Raw genomic sequence first — 20,607 nt, forward strand, 5'->3', positions numbered from 1 at the left:
TAAAAATCAGATTACAGGGAGTGTGTTCTCTGATCATAATGGAGTCAGACTAGAAATCAATAATATGAAGAGAATGCAAACATCTCCAACTCTTGCAAAGCTTGAAGGGGAAGTCTCTGGGAAAACAAAAAATACATTGACCACAAAGATGATGAAAAGACAATGGATCAAAATTTATAAGACACAACTAAAGCAGTGTACTGAAGAAATTGATGGCACTAAACTCATATATTAGAAAAGACTGGTCGGGCGCGGTGGTTCAAGCCTGTAATCCCAGTACTTTGGGAGGCCAAGGCGGGCGGATCACGAGGTCAGGAGATCGAGACCATTCTGGCTAACATGGTGAAACCCTGTGTCTACTAAAAATACAAAAAATTAGCCGGGCGTGGTGGCGGGCGCCTGTAGTCCCAGCTACTCAGGAGGCTGAGACAGGAGAATGGCGTGCACCTGGGAGGCGGAGCTTGCAGTGAGCCGAGATCGCGCCACTGCACCCCAGCCTGGGCGACAGAGCGAGACTCTGTCTCAAAAAAAAAAAAAAAAGAAAAAAAAGAAAAAACTAGTCTCCAAATAATCTAATTTTCCACATCAATAACCTGGGAAAAGGTCAAACTTAATAAACTAAACCCAAACAAAAGAAGTATTAAGAAGGAAATAATAAAGATAGGAAGAGAAATAAAGTTGAGACTCAAAAAGTAATAGAGAAAAACCAATAAAACAGACAGCTGATTTTTTTTGAAAAGATCAATTAAATAGACAAACCTCAAGCAAGACTAAGTGGGAGAAAGGACAAGACACAAATTACCATGTCAGGAATGAAACAAGGGATATCGGCCAGGCGCGGTGGCTCACGCCTGTAATCCTAGTACTTTGGGAGGCCAAGTCAGGTGGATCACAAGGTCAGGAGTTCGAGACCAGCCTGGCCAATATGGTGAAACCCTGTCTCTACCAAAAGTACAAAAAATAAAAATTAGCCAGGCATGGTGGTGGGCTCCTGTAGTCCCAGCTACTCGGGAGGCTGAGGCAGGAGAATTGCTTGAACCCAGGAGGTGGAGATTACAGTGAGCCAAGGTCAGGCCACTGCACTCCAGTCTGGCTACAAAGCGAGACTCCATCTCAAAAAAAAAAAAAAAGAAACAAAGGATATCATTACAGACCCTGCAGACATAAAAAGCATAATAAAGTGTATTAGTCTTCTAGGGCTGCCATAAGAAAATACCAGAGTCTGGGTGAGTTAAAAGAAATCATCTCACAGTTCTGGAGGCTGGAAGTCTAAGATCAAAGTCCCAGGACAGTTCGTTTCTCCTGAGCCCTCTGCATATGGCGCCACCTTCCTCTGTATCCTCACGTGGCCCTTTTCTTTTTTTCTTTTCTTTTTTTTTTTTTGAGATGGCGTCGCACTCTGTCACTGAGGCTGGAGTGCAGTGGCACGATCTCGGCTCACTGCAACCTCTGCCCCCGAGTTCAAGAGATTCTCCTGCCTCAGGCTCCTGAGTAATTGGGATTATAGGTGCCTGCCACTGCTCCCGGCTAATTTTTTTGTATTTTTAGTAGAGACGGGGTTCCACCATCTTGGCCAGGCTGGTCTTAAACTCCTGACCTTGTGATCCACCCGCCTCGGCCTCCCAAAGTGCTGAGATTACAGGCGTAAGCCACAGAGCCCGGCAGGCCTTTTTCTTCTAACTGGCCCATTCTAGTGTTTCTCTGTCCCTTCTCCTTTATTTATTTATTTATTTATTCATTTATTTATTTATTGAGACAGAGTCGTGCTCTATCTCCCAGGCTGGAGTGCAGTGGCACAATCTCGGCTCACTGCAACCTCCGCCTCCTGGGTTCAAGCGATTCTCTTGCCTCAGTGACCTGAATACAGGTGTGGGATTACAGGTGTGCGCCACCATGCCCAGCAAATGTTTTATCTTTAGTAGAGCCAGGGTTTTGCCATGTTGGCCAGGCTGGTCTCGAACTCCTGGCCTCAAGTGATCCACCTGCCTTGGCCTTCCAAAGTGCTGCAATTACAGGCGTGAGCCACAGTGCCTGGCCTCTATCTCTTTTATCATGATGATAGTCATACTGGATTATGGCCTCACTCTGATGACCTCATTTAACCTTAATTACCTCTTAAAAATGTCCCTCTCCATACCCAGTCCCAGTGAGGGTTGGGACTTCAATATGAATCACTCTATACACATAAAATTTAACAGCTTAGATGAAATGATTTAATCACTCAAAACATAAATTATCACAATTACCCAATTAAAAAAGTGATATTTTTGAATTGCCCTACACTAGAAAGAAACTGAAATCATAATTTTATTATTTTTTTTTTTATTGTATTTTTTTTTTTGAGACGAAGTCTCGCTCTTGTACCCCAGGCTGGAGTGCAATGGTGTGATCTCGGCTCACTGCAACCTTTGGAATAATGTCTATGAGCCCAAAGACAAGATTCCCAGCTTCATAAATGGCCCAACAGCATCAGAATTAGAAGATTTAGAAGTAACTAGAATTCTTCCCAGCTCCACTGGAGAGGATGAACATGGGGGCTCCAGCAAGATAAGTATAGGGCCAGTGGACAGTGACTGGTCTAGTGAGAATAGAATCCCAAAGATCCTGGGAAATACAGTTACACAACAAGCTTCCAGGAAACAAGTGGAACAAACGAGGCAACCTCGCAGATACTACCAGGAATGGATAAGCAGAAGAGGGTCAGAGCCACAAAATCTAAGCAAAAGACACCAAACCACAAGAAGCACCCAGCCCTGTGAACACCAGCTGTGGCTACATCAGGACCAATCTTTTCAGACAGCTGCCGTGGGACTGCTGAGAGCAACCACACACCAAACAGCAGTGCATCTGAACACAAGTCCCAAGACATTCCTCTCTATTAATCCTCATTTTGAGAAGATGGATATGGTTACGTTACAACATCCCCATGCAACACTTGTGGGTGAGGGTAATCAGACACCCTCACCTAAAGAGGGCACAGGAAGGAGGAGGATGAAAACAGAGATAGGGAAGGGATGTGTGCTCTGGATCACACAGACTTTCCCCACAGGCACTATTTAAAACAAGAGTCCTAGAAATGTGCTGTGGTCTCCCTATACTTCCTCATCTTGCCACATGCATAGGTGCTACATGGTTTTGTTTTGTTTTGTTTTTTGAGAAGGAGTTTCGCCCTTTCGCCCAGGCTGGAATGAAGTGGCTCGACCTAGACTCACTGCAACCTCCGCCCCCCGGTTCAAGCGATTCTCCTGCCTCAGCCTCCCGAGCAGTTGGGATTATAGCGCCTGCCAGCACGACCGGCAAATTTTTGTATTTTTAGTGGAGATGGGGTTTCGCCATGTTGACCAGGCTGGTGTCGAACTCCTGACCTCAGGTGATCTACCTGCCTCGACCTCCCAAAGTGCTGGGATTACAGGCTTGAGCCACCGTGCCTGGCAGATGCCACAATTTTTTTTTCTTTCTTTACACAGGTGCTGATGAACTCAGGTGTAATTAACCCTAAGGGGTAAATTATTCACTAAGTGCAGTAATAGGGTCCAATTTTTATGATCAGGTTTTCAGTTCTTTGATATTGTCCTACATTCAGAAATCACAAATGAAACATACTGGAATGTGTGACGTGAACAATGTCTTGGAGATTAACATCCAGGTTTTTACATATTAGATGTAACAACATGAAAGCTGGTACCGTCTGGGAACCAAAGGAACTGTCCCTGAGAACACAGAATTTTAGGGACATCAATTATTAAGAGGTTACATGGAAGCAGAAGTGCTCCTAGATGTTTCCATTATCTAGATAGAAAAATTCAACAGATGAGCACACATCCCTTCCCTATCTCTGTTTTCATCCTCCTCCTTCCTGTGCCCTCTTTAGGTGAGGGTGTCTGATTACCCTCACCCACAAGTGTTGCATGGGGATGTTGTAACGTAACCATATCCATCTTCTCAAAATGAGGATTAATAGAGAGGAGTGTCTTGGGACTTGTGTTCAGATGCACTGCTGTTTGGTGTGTAGTTGCTCTCAGCAGTCCCACGGCAGCTGTCTGAAAAGATTGGTCCTGATGTAGCCACAGCTGTGGGTGAGAGTTAAGGAACATCTCTGACAGCTGTGGGTGATGGGCTTTCCATCCAAAGCAGAGATGTGAAACCTGACGGGTTTCAAATGACCCCGAAGTGCTTCACATCTCAAAAGTCAATCCCACAAAGCTGGAACGCTATCTGTTCCTGAGGGATCAGGTCCCACCTGTGTCTCTGAGACACTGCCTTGAGATGAGGCCGATGATTTCAAATGTAAATTGCCTAAATTATCATCAGCTTCATGTTGTGTTTTGGAGCTTGTCCACTTAAGTGGGTTGATAAAAAATGGCTCACAAGACACAGGCCTGGGAAATGGGGTTTTCTTCTTCGCTCTTCGCAGATCCTGGGCAACCCAATAATTAACCTTCTTGATGTCTCAATTTTCACATTCGCGAAAAAGGTGCCAGTGCGCGTGACATTTCCCTGAAGCCACAGCCCTTGTCACCCCCTGCAAAGCTCTGAAGTTGTGCACAGGTGGGCCAGGTGGCAGATTTCTCTCAAAAGCGGCTGAGCTCGCGCTCTGGCTAGGGAAGGCAGAGGCCTGCGGCACAAAGTACATTGTCTTAGACATCAGGACAGTTTCTATAGCAGTTTAGGAAAGAAGGCAGCTCCCTGGGCTGGAGACGACGCAATGCTCTGGGAAGACCCCTGGGTGCGGGTGAGAGAGGAATCCGCGCTGCACAAGGCCAATGAGGGGAGGATGACCCGCCCGATTTAGACAAAGGTAAGGCATACTTCCTAGCTTAATACCCTCCTCAATGCCCAGCCGAGACCTGCCTTTCACGTCCCTAGCTGTATTCACTCTCCCTGGCGACTGGGCGGCCAGCAGTGCTTTAGACACAGTTAAGTGTCTGCCTCTTCCTCCAGGGCTACGCACCACCCCGATGCATACTGGGATTGTAGTTCTGAAGCTACCTATCCATGGGCTGAGAGCAATAAAGACTACAACTCCCAGCATACCAGGCGCGGCGCGCACCGCCCTGCCCCTTCCACTGGGGTTGCGAACCGTCCCCGAGCCTGGTACAGGCTGGGATTGTAGTCCTGCAGCCTTGTGGCTGAAGGGCTGGGACTGGCCATGAGATTACATGTCCTAGCATGCTCAGCCAGGCGCGCGCAGCTCTGCCCCTTCCCCCAGTGATGCGCACAGTCCCTGATCCCTGTGCACCCTGGGATTGTAGTCTTGCAGCCCTGCGATAACTCGCCGGTAACAAGAAATTTCAGCTCCCGGCATGGTGGGCGAAGGCCCCAACCTTCAGCCTCGCTCCTCCATGCCTCCAGAGCAGTTCCGCCATGCAGAGGGGGAGCCTGCCTGTTCTTTAACCTCTCCTACCTGATGGGAGAGGACAAGCTACCAGGGCAGCTTGTCTCACCAAGTAATTGTGATACCGCATCCCCCAACGTGCTGGCTTCCTGACTTCCAAAATTGCGGTAAGTTTGATTTCTCACAGAACTGCAAGAGTCCGGAATCCTTTCCCAGCCTGCCCAAAGTTGCCATGGTTCTCACCCTCTGGGATGTCGGCACACCCAGTGACACCTTGTGTCCCTTGAAACGAATCTGTGTCACCTTTTAGGCTTTTGAGACCACTTGAACTCTGACTTTGTGGCATTTATTACCAAATCTACTAAAATGGGTCAACTGTCAGATTTTACCTCCTTTTCCACACATGTTGGTTAGGTAATCTGTTGATTAGACATGGTTTTCTCCAAAAGGGGATTATCTCTTCCTGATTGCCTCCAAGAGAAGGATGAAACGATTGGGCGCTCTAAGGATCTATTTCCCAAATTTGAGATTCCACACTGATCATTCCTGGGCAAAATGTGTCTTTCTGTTCCATAACCACAATCTTAGGCCAGCCTGAGTGCCATCTCAGCCCAATGGGGGTTATGGAACTCCAACTTAGTTCTGGTTAAGTTTTATGTAAATATCTTTGTCTCTGTTTCACCTGGCTCTGTTAGATAAAATGTCTAGGAGAAAGAGGAGGTGACAAGAATACAGGTGAAATCATAGGTACTGGAATGGGACACACTGATTCTGTGGAGGCAGAGGGAGAACAACAACCTAAAACCCAAGGAATGAACAACTTAGACCTCAGGAGCTATGGGGAGTGGAGGGGCATTAATAACTTTTTGTCTTTCTGAATTACCTCTGGTGCAACCCAGAAAAGAATCTGGGAATCTTGTTGGGCCAGGACAAAAGTAGTTCTAGTTAGACCAGAAGGTAAGGCACAGGCTGTGAATTCATCTCCTCATTTTGGCTCCCCACATTAACCTTAAGAATCCTTTGAGGTGTGGAATTCTAGGCGGCAGCGTGCACTCTCAGTGCCCAGCTGTCTGAGACCACAGTTCCTTCAGATGATGAATGATATGGTTTGGCTGTATCCCCACCCAAATCTCATCTTGAATTGTAGCTCCCATAATTCCCATGTGTTGTGAGAGGGACCCGGTGGGAGGTAATTGAATCATGGGGGTGAGTCTTTCCCATGCTGTTCTCGTGATAGTGATTATGTCTCACGAAATCTGATGGTTTTATAAAGGGCAGTTCCCCTGCACATGCTCTCTTGCCTGCCACCGTGTAAGACATGACTTCGCTCATCCTTGCCTTCCTCCATGATTGTGAACCCCGCCCTGACCTACAGCCATGTGGAATTGTGAGTCAATTAAACCTCTTTCCTTTATAAATTACCCAGTCTTGGGTATGTCTTTATTAGCAGCATGAGAACAGACTAATACAATGGAGAACCATCGCTTTTTTCTGAAGAGACTCAGTCCCCCATGGGTAAGCTTAAGCTGGACGCTAGGCAGCATTGATTACATTTTCTCCTTCTGTGAACTGGGGCTCCTCCTTCCATTTTCCTACCACCATTAATCTTTTTGGTCAATATTTGGGTAAATTAGAGACATAGGTAAGGGAATCTTAGACAGCCCCAGCATAGCTAGACTCTTGCTTATTTCTCTTTCCGGTTTATGAAATCAATTATGTTGGCACAGAGAGATACCCTTAGATGGGGTCACTCAGGAGCAATTAGAGCAGTGTACTTCTAGAGAAGCTGATAGGACAGGGCAGATGTGCCAGTGAGGATCACAGCTTCTGTCTAAATTTTTGAGTCTATCTGTATGTGGCAGATGAATTCAGGAAAGATCCCAGATCCCTGGAAGGGACCATTAAGAGAGGATTCATGTAGATCAGAACACTAGGGCATGTGTTCATCAGTGACCTTCTAAGTCAGATTCACAGGGTTAAGTCTGTGGTAGGGCTGCAGAGCAATGCTTGCCCATGAAAGCCTCTGATCATGTGTAAAAATATGTGGTTCTGGCACAGGGAGACATCTTTATCTGACAGAACATTGTACTTCTGTGGATGTGAGATTCTTTGCTCTTCCTTAACAGTGCACTGCTGACTGATTGAGAATCATGCATACATAGGCCTGTTTATTTTGAATTTCTTACATATTGGAACAGGAAAAAACATTTTTATCCACTATTTTCTTTTTTTTGAGACAGAATCTTGGTTTGTCTCCCAGGCTGGAGTCCAGTGGCGCAATCTCGGCTCACTGCAACCTCTGCCTCCCAGATTCAAGCGATTCTCCTGCCTCAGCCTCCCGAGTAGCTGGGATTACAGATGCGTGCCACCATGCCCAGCTAATTTTTAGTAGAGACAGGGTTTCATGATGTTGGCCAGGCTGGTCTTGAACTCCTGACCTCGTGATCCACCCGCCTTGGCCTCCCAAAGTGCTGAGATTACAGGCATGAGCCACCATGCCTGGCCTTTATTCACTTTCAAATTGAATAAGAGCATGAGCAACTTCAGGGAAAATATCACGGGAGGAAACTCTGGGGCCTTGCCCATCCCCAGAAACCTCAGAAATCCTGATACAACCTGTAGAATTCACCTTATCAACACTGATTCATTTTTTTGTATAGATTTATCTTTCATTGGACCTTTATTTTGTTCTATGTCATGAAGAACATGAAGAATGTCATTTCTTTCCTTTGTGATAGGAACATCAATTTTTTCACATGTCAAGTATTAATGATGCCATCCTCCACATAGTTTTTCTTGTTTATTAAATTTTTGATGTGGTCTAAATATTTGTGTCCCCCTCCAAATTCATATGTGGATAGTATTAGGCATGCGACCTTTCGGGAAGTGACTAAGCCAAGAGAGCGTCATCTTCCTGAATGGAATAAGTGCCCTTTTTAATAAGATTGAAGGGAGTGTCCTTGTCTTTTGCCATGTGAGGATACACCAAGAAGGTATCATATATGAGGATCAGGGCTGTCACCAAACACCAAATTTGTTGGTGCCTTGATCTAGCACTTTCCAGCCTCCAGAATTGTGAGCAATAAATTTCTGTTGTTTTTACATTACCCAGCCTAAGGTATTTTGTTACAGCAGCCTGGATGGACTAAGACACTTTCTTAGGCACTTTAGTCTATTTCTGAATTTTTAGTTCCAATTATCTATTAGCTTTTATTTATTGTTTATTTTTAGACAGAGTCTTGCTCTGTCACTCAGGCTGGAGTGCAGTGGCACAATCTCAGCTCACTGCAAGCTCCATCTCCCAGGTTTGCGCCATTCTCCTGCCTCAGCCTCCCAAGTAGCTGGGACTACAGGTGCCCATCACCACACCCAGCTAATTTTTTTTGTATTTTTAGTAGAGATGGGGTTTCACCGTGTTAGCCAGGCTGGTCTCGATCTCCTGACCTCGTGATCTGCCCACCTCGGCCTCCCAAACTGCTGGGATTACAGGCGTGAGCCACCACGCCCAGCTGATCTATTAGCTTTTTTAATCAAGATTTTTCACAGGGCTGGCCAATAATATCTGTGTTTTTTTTTTTGTTTTCCCAGAGTTTTCTTGGCTTTTCTTGTCTTTTCATCTATATGCTGTTTTATTTTATGTACGTATGTATGTATGTATTTATTTATTTTTGAGACACAGTCTTGCTCTGTCACCCAGGCTGGAATGTGGTGGCACCATCTTGGCTCACTGCAACCTCCACCTCACAGGTTCAAGCAATTCTCCTGCCTCAGCCTCCCGAATAGCTGGGATTACAGGCACCTGCCATCATGTCTGGCTAATTTTTGTATTTTCATAGAGACGGGGTTTCACCATGTTGGCCAGCCTGGTCTCGAACTCCTGACCTGAGGTGATCCACCCACCTCAGCCTCCCAAAGTGCTGGGATTACAGGTGTGAGCCACTGCACCCAGCCTATATGCTGTTTTATAGTAAAATGCCTACCTCCAATATCTAATGGTATCTATATTAGAACAAAATTTAATTTATAAACTACCTTAAGGACAATTTATATTGATAGTATATTGAGTTTTTCTGTCTAAGAACATGTAATTTTTCTATTTGCTTATGTCTACATTCATATATTTTATGAATGTCGTATGCCTTTTCTCATATTCTGTAAACCTTTGTGTAATATGGATTCCTAGTTTATTTTATTCCTCTAAAAAGTAATCTGAGACACAATAAAATTGTAAAGAGTTTATTTGAGTAATAGCAATTGATTAATTATAGGACACCAGTCTAAAAGAGGTTTAGGTTTCACTGACAGTGTAAGAGGCAACTATTTATTGGAAAAATGTAGAAACAAATTATTTGATTAGTGGTAGTTACAAACTTGTTTCTTCTTGGTTTTTTGTTTGTTTACCTTGTTGAAAAGTCCCTAGTTATATAAGGTTGTTGGCTACTTCTGATTGGTTGAGCTTCATTTCTGTTTTTCTTTAAAATAGGCAGCTACAAGAAATAATTCAAGTTAAGTTTAGCCGGGCATGGTGGCTCATGCCTGTAATCCCAACACCTTGGGAGGCCGAGGCAGGTAGATCACCTGAGGTCAGGAGTTCGAGACCAGCCTGGCCAACATGGGGAAACCCTCATCTCTACTAAAAATACAAAAAAATTAGCTGAGCATGGTGGCGGGCGCCTGTAATCCCAGGTACTTAGGAGGCCCACAGTCTGGTTAAAACTCCAACTGCCATTTTTTCTCTTTCTGACACATAGAGTGTAAAGGGTTTTGTCAGGTCAGGTAGCCCCAGGGCTAGGGCCGACATGAGTTTTTTTTTTAACTCATGAAAAGCTCGTTGCTGTTGGTTGTAATAGATGTAGTTTATCCAATTTACATTTTTATTAACTGTCACCCACCAAAATATTGACTCAAATCCTGCAGCTATTTGATTTCAAGCTTTAAATTGATCTGGTATTCCCCGTGGGACTCCAGTTGCGTCTAAATAGACGTGAGAGTCGAAAGACCCATAAGGGGCTTCTCTCGCTTTACGATGTCTTATTTTTCTTCCCTCTGGTTGATGAAATGCCAGGGTAAAAGGGATAGCCAATTGGACTAAAGTGCCACTCCAGTTATTTGGCAGAATGCCCAGTAAAGGTCCACCACAATATCACCACACATCTGCTCGGGGATGAACAAGGGCTGATTGATAAGCTCTTGAAAATTCTTAAGCTCACTGCATCCCTTCAGGTCTCCAAGGAACACTAAGTTTCCTCCCTATCGTGAGAGACACAAAGTGAACTTAGTGTTGGGAGACGGAGGCTGGATGGCCCTCGAGGGCTGACCCGCAGGGTGCCGGACTTTGGGATATAGCAGAGAGAGCTTGGCACGACTTATTACTCCAGGCTGTAGAATCCTGAAAAAGAGCTACCATGCAGCCCATGCCTGGTAGATTGGAGGAGCACCTTAGTGGAAAGGGGACAGTCTGGGCCTCTGGCCTGCCATGTGCACAAGCATAACAATTGCTTTTGTTTAACGTGGGATGGAATATTTGATCCATTCCAACCAGGCATTTGCATCTTGGTATCCTGTCTTAACTGCCAAAGTTTGTTTTAAGTCTTTAACTTATATGATCCTCTAGTGAAATGAATGCATGATTTTAGGGAATTACAAAAACCGGTTGGGGCAGTCCATCCTTGCTCTTTAGTGGTCCACAGAATGTTGGACCAACTACGGCATAAAAGCTCTACACTGGGGAGCAAGACTCCTGGTTGACACTGGGGTCTTTATCAAAATTTCCCCAGATTAAATGGTCCTAATTTACTAATGCCCGGTCTGAGGAGAGTCAGGAGGGACAGAGGTACTTTTCTGAAGTGGAGAGCTGTCTTTCACTTGGTGAGTCCCCACAGGGTATAACAAGGCAAGCATTAAATGCAATAGTTTGAGGCAAAATTGACTTGGTTATGTTACTAACTAGATGGTCAGCAATAGAGCGAGCAAAGAAGAAAAAGTAATAGAATAGATTTTGAAAGAGTTAAAAGTTTTCTTAGCTTTAGTTTGGTAGGGTTTTCCCCTGGGACTATGGCCCATGACTCTGGAGGGGGTGGCGCTTTCTTGACTCAGTTGTGATGAGTCCATCCTTTTTCCGTTGTACGAACAGCAGTCTTGGTGGTTAGCAGCACAAGGTAGGGTCCTTCCTAGGCTGGCTCGAGTTTCCTTTCTTTTCACCTTTTGATGAGAACGTGATCTTTAGGGTGGTGCTGGTTTACTGGAAATTCTAGGGGTGGTACATATGCTAAAAGACTTTTAGTTTTGAGGTAAAGGAAAGTGGAAGATAAACCAAGTATATAATTTCTAAGAAACTGACCTTTTGTTTTAAATGTGGGGACATCAGCAGTGGACTTTATAGTCTTTGGTGCCTTTCTACTGAGAAATTTCTTTTAGCACCTGCTTTTATTAGTTTTTAGACCAAAGAAAGCCAAACACCATTTTATATTTAATAATGCTTCTTGTATGATTTTTATACCAGATTAGTGTGTTATTAATGTGAAACTTAATTTTAATAAAACCTTGTAGACATATTTATCCAATTTTTAATGTCAGACCATAAGGTAAGATTTTTATAGACTCTTTTTAACCTTTTATAATTTTTGTTAAAGAGCAGGTTAGTGCTTTAAGAAAAACCTGTTGTGTTTTTATTTTCATGTCCAGTTCACAAAAAAACTGGATGATACCTCTTTAACTTTAGCTAATATGTTTACACACAGAATTTTCTTTACAATTAACATTTAAAAACTTGCTTAAACCTTCAAAACAATAATTTTTTTAACCTTTTAATGTAGGTAAAAATTTACATTCTTATGCCTCCTTATAATCCTTTTTACCAAAGGTATATTTTACTTTCCTTATACACCTTGCACAGAAACTGTTTTTTTCAATAGTTTTACATTCAGGAGGCCTAGCTACTTTTAAATTATACAACATTTCTTGCATAAATTCTTTTTTTATAACATTTTTCTCTTTCATGACTTTTGCAGACAATTCTTTGACATGCCTCAACTTTCTGACTTATTACAAACATTTCTTTCTTTAAACAACCAGTTAATTTATTTCAGGACAAGAATTTACCATATAACACTCTTTTTACATAAATTCTGCCCCTCCTTTTTTTCCCTTTTTTTTCCGAAGATGTTAACCGTTCTTTTCCAAAGCGAACTTCCTTCATGTCTGTGGAATAGACTGTCTAAGGCCACAAGATTAGAAGTTACTATAATACATGTTACACTGTTAACTTTTAGCAAACTTTACTTTTGTTGAAAACCTTGTAAGTTTGGGATTTTAATTATCCTTTGCTATTAATAAGACCTTGTTTTGTCCAAATTAATTTAGAATTGGTATAGATGGCTTTTTTTTTTTCCTTCAATTACCTAGGAGGAACCATCGATCCTCCTGTCCTGAAGGGAGTTCCTCCTAGGTCTGGTCGGACCTTTGTATGGTAATTAAGATTTAGATGCCCTGTTAGGAAAACTTCTGGGTTAAGGGAATTTTCAGTGGTTAATGTTAAATCCCGCTTTTTTTTTTTTTTTTCCTTAGGATACTTCTGAACTGGTGAGGTGTGCTCACAATGAGGTTTCCTCTAAAAGTTATTTTTTTACTTTCTTCTGTTAGCAAAGCAGTTGCTGCTACAGATTGAATGCATCTGGGCCATCTGCGGGTTACTGGGTTAAGGATTTTTGACAGTAAGGCTACAGGTTATCAGTGGCCTCAGTGCTTTCAGAATACGCCCTTGTTTACACTGACAACAAAGTGGTATTGGAGTGTTATAGGGTTATAGAGAATACCTTCAATTATCAATTATAGGTTTTAAACTTACCCTGGCTTTTAAAGGAATACGGTACACTGTTTTTTTTCTTAACTACTTGTATATCTCTCTCTTTCTTTCTCTGATTTTCTGTCTTTTCTCTTTGACTTTCCTTTTGCCTCTGTCTCTTTCTCTTTCTCTGCCTCTCTCTTTCCTTGACTCCCTCTTTATCTCTCTGTCTCTTCCTCTTTCTCTCTCTGCTGGTCTTTCCTTGCCTCTGCTAGCTGCTTATGCTGCTGTTCTCTCAACCATTGTGGGGTGGGGGTCTAAAACCAGCTATAACCAAGTGTCTATGTACAGGAACTGGTCTGGGTGCCCTGGCTTACAGGGTACCTTGTGCCATACCTTTGAAAACAAGGGACCTGTCCAGGCTTCCTTCTGATGGCCAACCCACCTCCAATGCTGGCCAGTCTATTTCACACAAAGTTCTAAGTTTTCCTGGTATCACAGTAACACCATAATCTCCCTCAAATCCTTTCTTGAAAATTTTCAACATAGTTCCTACTGGGGCAGGCTTACTTTGTGCCTGACCCATGCTTCTTCAAGACAAAACACCATGCTAACACCACACGCACAGCACAAAACAAAGAACGGGTAAAAAGGGCACACACACACTTTTACAGTTTACACCAAACCAGAATCAATACCAAAATCGGAGTATCTAGAAATCCAAGCAAGGTCAAAACCAAAGTATCAAGCAATCCAAGTCAAGTCAAAAACAAAAACCAAAGTGCCGGTACAGGCACGCCGTGGGTGATCAGGCCATGCTTCCACTCAAATGGAGTGGGCAAGTTCCAAAGACCAGTCTTACCAAGTTTCAGATGTCCAGACTCCAAGTGCCAGTTCCTTCCCGGTGTTCAGCCATTGCATTCATTGATCCTCTGTGGGGGCCTGCCACACGCTGCTCTGGTGAGGCGTTCCACCAGGGAATTTGCTTACCTGGGAGCGCTCTCAGGATCCGCATCGCTCAAGCTGGCCGGAGTGCCCCACAGGGATGCTCCACAGGGCAGGCCTAAGCCGCCTAACAGACTGCCTCAACCGTCCATTGATCACCTCGCTTCCCCGGTCAGGGAACCAAGAAATGTAGCAGGACGAGCCTCAGACAAAACCCCTCAGACACCGAGTTAAAGAAGGAAGGGCTTTATTCGGCCGGGAGCATTGGCAAGACTCACATCTCAAAAACCGAGCTCCCTGAGTGAGCAATTCCTATCCCTCTTAAGGGCTTACAACTCTAAGGGGGTCTGCATGAGAGGGTCATGATCAATTGAGCAAGCAGGGCATAAGTGACTGAAGGCTGCATGCACCAGTAATTAGAACAGAACAGAACAGGACAGGGATTTTCAAAGTGCTGTTCTATACAATGTCTGTAATCTATAGATAACATAACCGATTAGGTCAGGGCTCGATTTTTAACTACCAGGCCCAGGGTGTGGCGCCGGGCTGTCTGCCTGTGGATTTCATTTCTGCCTTTTAGTTTTTACTTCTTTCCTTGGAAGCAGAAATTGGGCATAAGACAATATGACAAGTGGTCTCCTCCCTTAGTGGCGCATGCCTGTAATCCCAGTTACTCGAGAGGCTGAGGCAGAAGAATCACCTGAACCTGGGAGGCGGAGGTTGCAGTGAGCTGAGATTGTGTCATTGCACTCCAGCCTGGGCAGCAAGTGCGAAACCCCATCACACACACACACAAAGGAGGATACTATGGTAGGCTGCTTGGAGTTAGGAGCTGTATCTGACATGAGGCCAGGAGAAGCCTTGGCAAAGCTCACATGACCTTCAATGCTCCTTTCACTCCAAAACATGAGCAAGGACTGTGCCATTGCTTTCCATTCCTCAGGTGCGGACAAGAAGTGGAAACCCATGCAGACACTAAAGATAGTTTGTCTTGCAGGCAAGGTAAGAAGAGCTACAGAGGAAGAACCTACTGCAGACGTTTCCCAGGAGACTTTAATTGAAGCATCAGCAAAACTGAAAGGTAACGAGAGAATCTTGTCCCTCTGAGGGTGTCTTTCCCATGGATCCCTGCTCAGTTGCCTTTCACGGGCCCCCTGATTTGCCTGAACTCCTGACCTCAGATGATCTGCCTGCCTCGGCCCTCCAAAGTGCTGGAATTACAGGCATGAGCCACTGTGCCTGGCCTGTTCCATGCATTAAAAAAAAAAAAAAAAAAAAAAAAAAAAAAAAAAAAAAAAAGTGAGAACAAGAAGAAATGTAAATGCTAGGCTTTTCATATAAATCCAGGGAATTATGGGACAGTTAGTACCCACCTCCCAGGGTGTTATGAGGATAAATTCATATTATGTCATCTTCCCAGCACAGTGCTCTGTAGCGTGCTTCTGAGCACACAGAGCATGCTCCATAAACATCACATTAATGCATGTATGCATGTTGTTTTCCAAATGCAGACTTACTCAGACATGAGCTGCCTTCTCCAGCCTCTGTAAAGTTTAAAGGAGCAGCAGAGTATGCCATGTTTTAGGATAGTGATTGGTGGTTTTTATTTTGGACCAAAAGCATTTATGTTGTGAGAAGAGTATGGGTTTAAGGAACTGTGTGCTGTGGCGCTTTGTCTAGTTGAGTGCTGCTATAAGTGATCTAGGGCAAGTAGGGTCAGCATTAGCTGTGAATGAAGCCAATCCATGGATCCCTTTCAAACCTGCAGAATTGGCCAGGCATGGTGGCTCATGCCTGTAATCCCAGCACTGTGGGAGGACGAGGCGGGCGGATCACTTGAGGTCAGGAGGTCGAGACCAGCCTGACCAACATGGAGAAACCCCGTCTCTACTAAAAAATACAAAATTAGCTGGGTGTGGTGGCACATGCCTGTAATACCAGCTACTCGGGAGGCTGAGGCAGGAGAATTGCTTGAACCTGGGAGGTGGAGCTTGCGGTGAGCTGAGATCGCATGCCATTGCACTCCAGCTTGGGCAAGAAGAGCGAAACTCCATCTCAAAAAAAGAAAAAAGGGAAAAAAAACATTAAATGCAGCAAGATGCAGGTCAGAGCATACCTCCATTTGTGTACTCTTGTGGACAAAATTTAAATGGCAAATAAGATTTTGCATTTATTGACTTTTTCTTTACATTGCTGTAAGTACAAATACCCATTTATCCTTTGACCTCCTATATCTTTATTCTGTATGCATATGAAAAAAATGCTAGATCTGTATCTAGATTATACATGGGTAAACACAACATATAGAATTTTATGACTTTGCCTATGTAGATATTTATGTATACAATAGATATTAATCAACATTTTAAATTCCCCAGCCTACACTGAGGATGCAGATATAAACTTACTCTCACCTATATGGATCCATACCATCTCAGACTGGAACACAGCCATACAATGTTATGTTTAAACATCAATAAAGCTTCACATACAGGTGCATGGCCTGGGAAGTATGTTTTTGGTAAAGCCATGCTAGACTCTAGTTCCAGCTTAGCATTTCAGGGCCCTGCTTCCTTTCTCACTGTATGCCTGTGTGATTCACATTTGCCATTTGGGTCGATTGACTTGTATCCATCTAAGCTGATCTAAGTGGCTTATTAAACTCATCTGGGCTGCAGAAGTTGAGAAGGAAAGCGACCTCTGACCTACTTATTCTGCGGCTTCTCTACAGGACATATGCAATAATGGGAATTACATTGACATACCTATGTTACCCATTTTCTATTTTTTTGTTTGAGATGGAGTTTCACTCTTGTTGGCCAGGCTGGAGTGCAATGGTGCAATCTCAGCTCACTGCAACCTCTGCCTCCTGGGTACAAGCGATTCTCCTACCTCGGCCTCCTGAGTAGCTGGGATTACAGGCACCTGCCACTACAGCTGGCCAGGCTGGTCTCAAACTCCTGACCACAGGTGATCCACCCACCTCGGCCTCCCAAAGTGCTGGGATTACAGGAGTGAGCCACCGCCTGGCCTTTCTGTGTATGTTTATCTAGCCACCGATATCATATCTATATGTATAAAAAAGACCACCAGAGGTCAGAGGTGATTTTTATTTTCCATTCAGGCCAAGTAAATCCAATCAGCCATTAGCTCAGTGAAGATTTATCAAATCCAAGCCACACACCAAATCACGTTATGCTAAATATGAAAATATCCTCATTACTGGGCACCAAGGTGTTTTAAATTCAGTCTAATCAAAACAGCTCATGGGGTTCTGTCCATCCAGCTAGGACGCTTCAGACATACCAGTGGGCCTAACTTTTTTCACAAGGAGCTCTGGCCTGGCCAACAAGAATCACCTTTGGTGCTTCAGTGTAGTGTTACTATCACCTGTTTGAAATGCAGCCAGGTAACATGTACCATTATATTTGCTTTCAGTATCACAGTCTATCTTCTAACAAGAAACCTAGGCCTCTGGCTGGGTGTGGTGGCTCACGCCTGTAACCCAGCACTTTGAGAGGCTGAGGTGGGTGGATCACTTGAGGTCAGGAGTTCCAGACCACCCTGGCCAACATGGTGAAACTCCATCTCTACTAAAAATATTAAAATTAGCTGGGCATGGTGGCATGTGCCTCTAATCCCAGGTACTAGGGAGGCTGAAGCAGGAAAATCGCTTAAACCCGGGAGGTGGAGGTTGCAGCGAGCCGAGATGATGCCACTGCACTCCAGCCTGGGCAACAAGAGTGAAACTCCATCTCAAAAAAAAAAAAAAAAAAAGGATTTTTTTTTTGTTTTTTTCTGTGCTGGGTTTACTTAGCATGATACCTTTCAGATTCATGAATGTTGTTGCAAATAACAAGACTTTATTTTTAAGGGCTGAATAGCATTTCATTGTGTACATGCACCACATTTTCTTTCTCCATTCACCTACTGATGAACACTCAGGATGATTCCATACCTTAGTTATTATCAGTAATCCACTTCCTTCCCTTTCATTTGTGTTTGTTTTGTTTGAGATGGAGTCTCATTCTGTCACCCAAGCTGGAGTGCAGTGGCGCAGTCTTGGCTAACAGCAACCTCCGCCTCCCAGGTTCAAGTGATTCTCATGTCTCAGCCTCCCGAGTAGCTGGGATTACAGGCACGCACCACCATGCCCAGGTAATTTTGTATTTTTAGTAGACATGGGGTTTCTCCATGTTGGTAAGGCTGATCTCCAACTCCCAAACTCAGGTGATCCACCTGCCTTGGCCTCTCAAAGTGCTGGAATTACAGGCTTAAGCTACCATGCCCGGCCAAAAGCCTAGGTTTCTTTCTATGTAAGCCTAGGTTTATTTCTATGTAAAGTGTAAAACAAATTTAAACTCATAGAAGCAGAGAGTGCAATAATGAAAAAAAAAAATCCCCTATGGGGTTTTTTGTCTGATTAAGAGAGCTTCTTCATGATCTTTCAGGGATTGTATTTTCTTTCATCTTCTGCATCCTCCTGTTTTTCAGCCAATGGATGAAAAAAGATACAGAGAAGACACATTTGCTTTTATCCACTGCACTTCCACTCACTATTACTCATTGTGGATACAGCTGAGAACAGCAGTTTTCTGGCAAGACAGCCACTTCTCAGTAATAAACAACAAACTGAAAAAGTATAAATGCGTCATAAAAAGCTAATGGATTGTAAGAAAAACAAGCATAGGCATCAGTAATGCTTGTGGTAAAATATTCATCTTGATTTCTATTGAGCTCCCGTAATATTTGATCAAAAGCTTGCAAATATACAGCAGAAAAGGAGTATTATTCTAAATCAGAATATTGTTGTGGCTATTTTGTCAATATAAGTCAATATCCAATATACAGAATGGTTATTTTGTCAATATAAGTAAAAATATGACCTCACACTAATAGTCTCACCTATAGTTGTAATCAAATGTTATTTTTTATTTAAAATTTTGTTTCATATAAGTAATCCCAGCACTTTGGGAGGCCCAGGCGGGCGGATCATGAGGTCAAGAGATCGAGACCATCCTTGCCAACATGGTGAAAGCCCATCCCTACTAAAAATACAAAAATTAGCTAAGCATGGTGGCACATGCCTGTAGTCCCAGCTATTTGGGAGGCTGAGGCAGGAGAATCACTCCATCCCGGGAGCTGAGATCACGCCACTGCACTCCAGCCTGGGGACAGAGCAAGACTCCATCTCAAAAAAAAAAAAAAAAAAAAAAAAAGGTCTATATGTTTGCAGACAGACCAGATGTTCAAAGAAAACTATATAAAAGATTTACTAATAATTTTTCAGGATTCAGAAATACATGGATTCTATTTCTATTTCTTTCTTTTTTTTTGAAATAGAGTCTTGCTCTCTGTTGCCCAGGTTGGAGTGCAGCGGTGTGATCTCAGCTCATTGCAACCTCCACCTCTGGGGTTCAAGCGATTCTCTCCTGCCTCAGCCTCCAGGTGTGCACCACCAGGTCTGGCTAATTTTTGTATTTTTAGTAGAGATGGGTGTTGGGGTTCAATCAGGCTGGTGGGAAAAATATTAAAAAGAGTAATAGTCAAAAGCTCTCTTAAAAGGCCGGAGAGTTTGCAGAGCTTGATTGCTTGGCTGAAGGCAGCCAGGGTCTCTTTGCAGGAGCCAGGAAGATTAGGGTGCAAGTACAAAGGAATGTGGGAAGTTTATCTTACTAACCTGTTTAGTTATATGGGCTTAAGACTAACTTTTGTCCTGCTGAGGGTACTTTACTGCCTCCTACTTGGGGGTCCGCAGTTTATTACCCACAAATGGTGTTTGCTTTAGGCCTGGGAAGCTGGCCTTTAATTTTACCCTCTAGTGGTGTTTACTCACAACTTTTGTTAATTAGTCTTACTGAATAAATGCAAGCCTCACTATCTGATCAGGGCCAAGTTGCAACTGTTTACAGAACTCACCTTGGAGCCTGTAAGCGGCTCGGACCCTCAGCTGGACTGGCAGAGCAGAATGTGTGTCAGTGTACTTTATTCATCCACAGCGAGTGCCCCCGCGAAAGGAGCGCTGCCTCAGACAGGGTTTCACCATGTTGGCCAGGATGGTCTCGAACTCGTGATCTCAGACAATCCACCTGCCTTGGCCTCCCAAAGTGCTGGCATTACAGGCGTGAGCCACTGCACCTGGCCGTATTTTACTTATTTTTCTGTATAATTTTTATTATGACCATAAAAATAAACCTGTAGTCAATAACAATTTAATTGTACATTTAAAAATAATTAAAAATATATAATTACACTGTAATTCAAAGGATAAATGCTACAGGTGATGGATACCTTATTTACCCTAATGTAATTACTACATATTGTAGGCCTGAATCAAAATATGCCATATAAGGCATAAATATATACACATACTATATACCCACAAATACTAATAATTAATTTCAAAAAGAAAAAAAAATTTAACCTATGGGAACAATATTCTTCAACTTATTTGCAGTTTAAAGCCACTGGCAATGGGACGAGTAGAGATGTTATTCCACTATGTACCAAATAGTATATTGTTACCATCTTTTAAGTACACCCT

The 20,607-nt window shown here is 43.5% G+C and overlaps 1 long non-coding RNA gene across 2 annotated transcripts; it reads left to right on the top strand.

The window, feature by feature from the left end:
- Positions 1 to 5,118: 5,118 nt before the first annotated feature.
- Positions 5,119 to 19,347, top strand: LOC134738877 (uncharacterized). 2 transcript variants are annotated; one of them, XR_010125082.1, is made up of 4 exons: positions 5,119 to 5,502; positions 6,609 to 6,722; positions 15,061 to 18,221; positions 18,558 to 19,347. It is a non-coding gene; the product is annotated as an uncharacterized LOC134738877 (long non-coding RNA). The 2 variants fall into 2 exon arrangements; XR_010125081.1 differs by lacking the exon at positions 6,609 to 6,722.
- Positions 19,348 to 20,607: the final 1,260 nt, after the last annotated feature.

Source organism: Pongo pygmaeus, chromosome 20 (genome assembly GCF_028885625.2).
Source record: "Pongo pygmaeus isolate AG05252 chromosome 20, NHGRI_mPonPyg2-v2.0_pri, whole genome shotgun sequence".
Taxonomy (NCBI): Eukaryota; Metazoa; Chordata; class Mammalia; order Primates; family Hominidae; genus Pongo; species Pongo pygmaeus.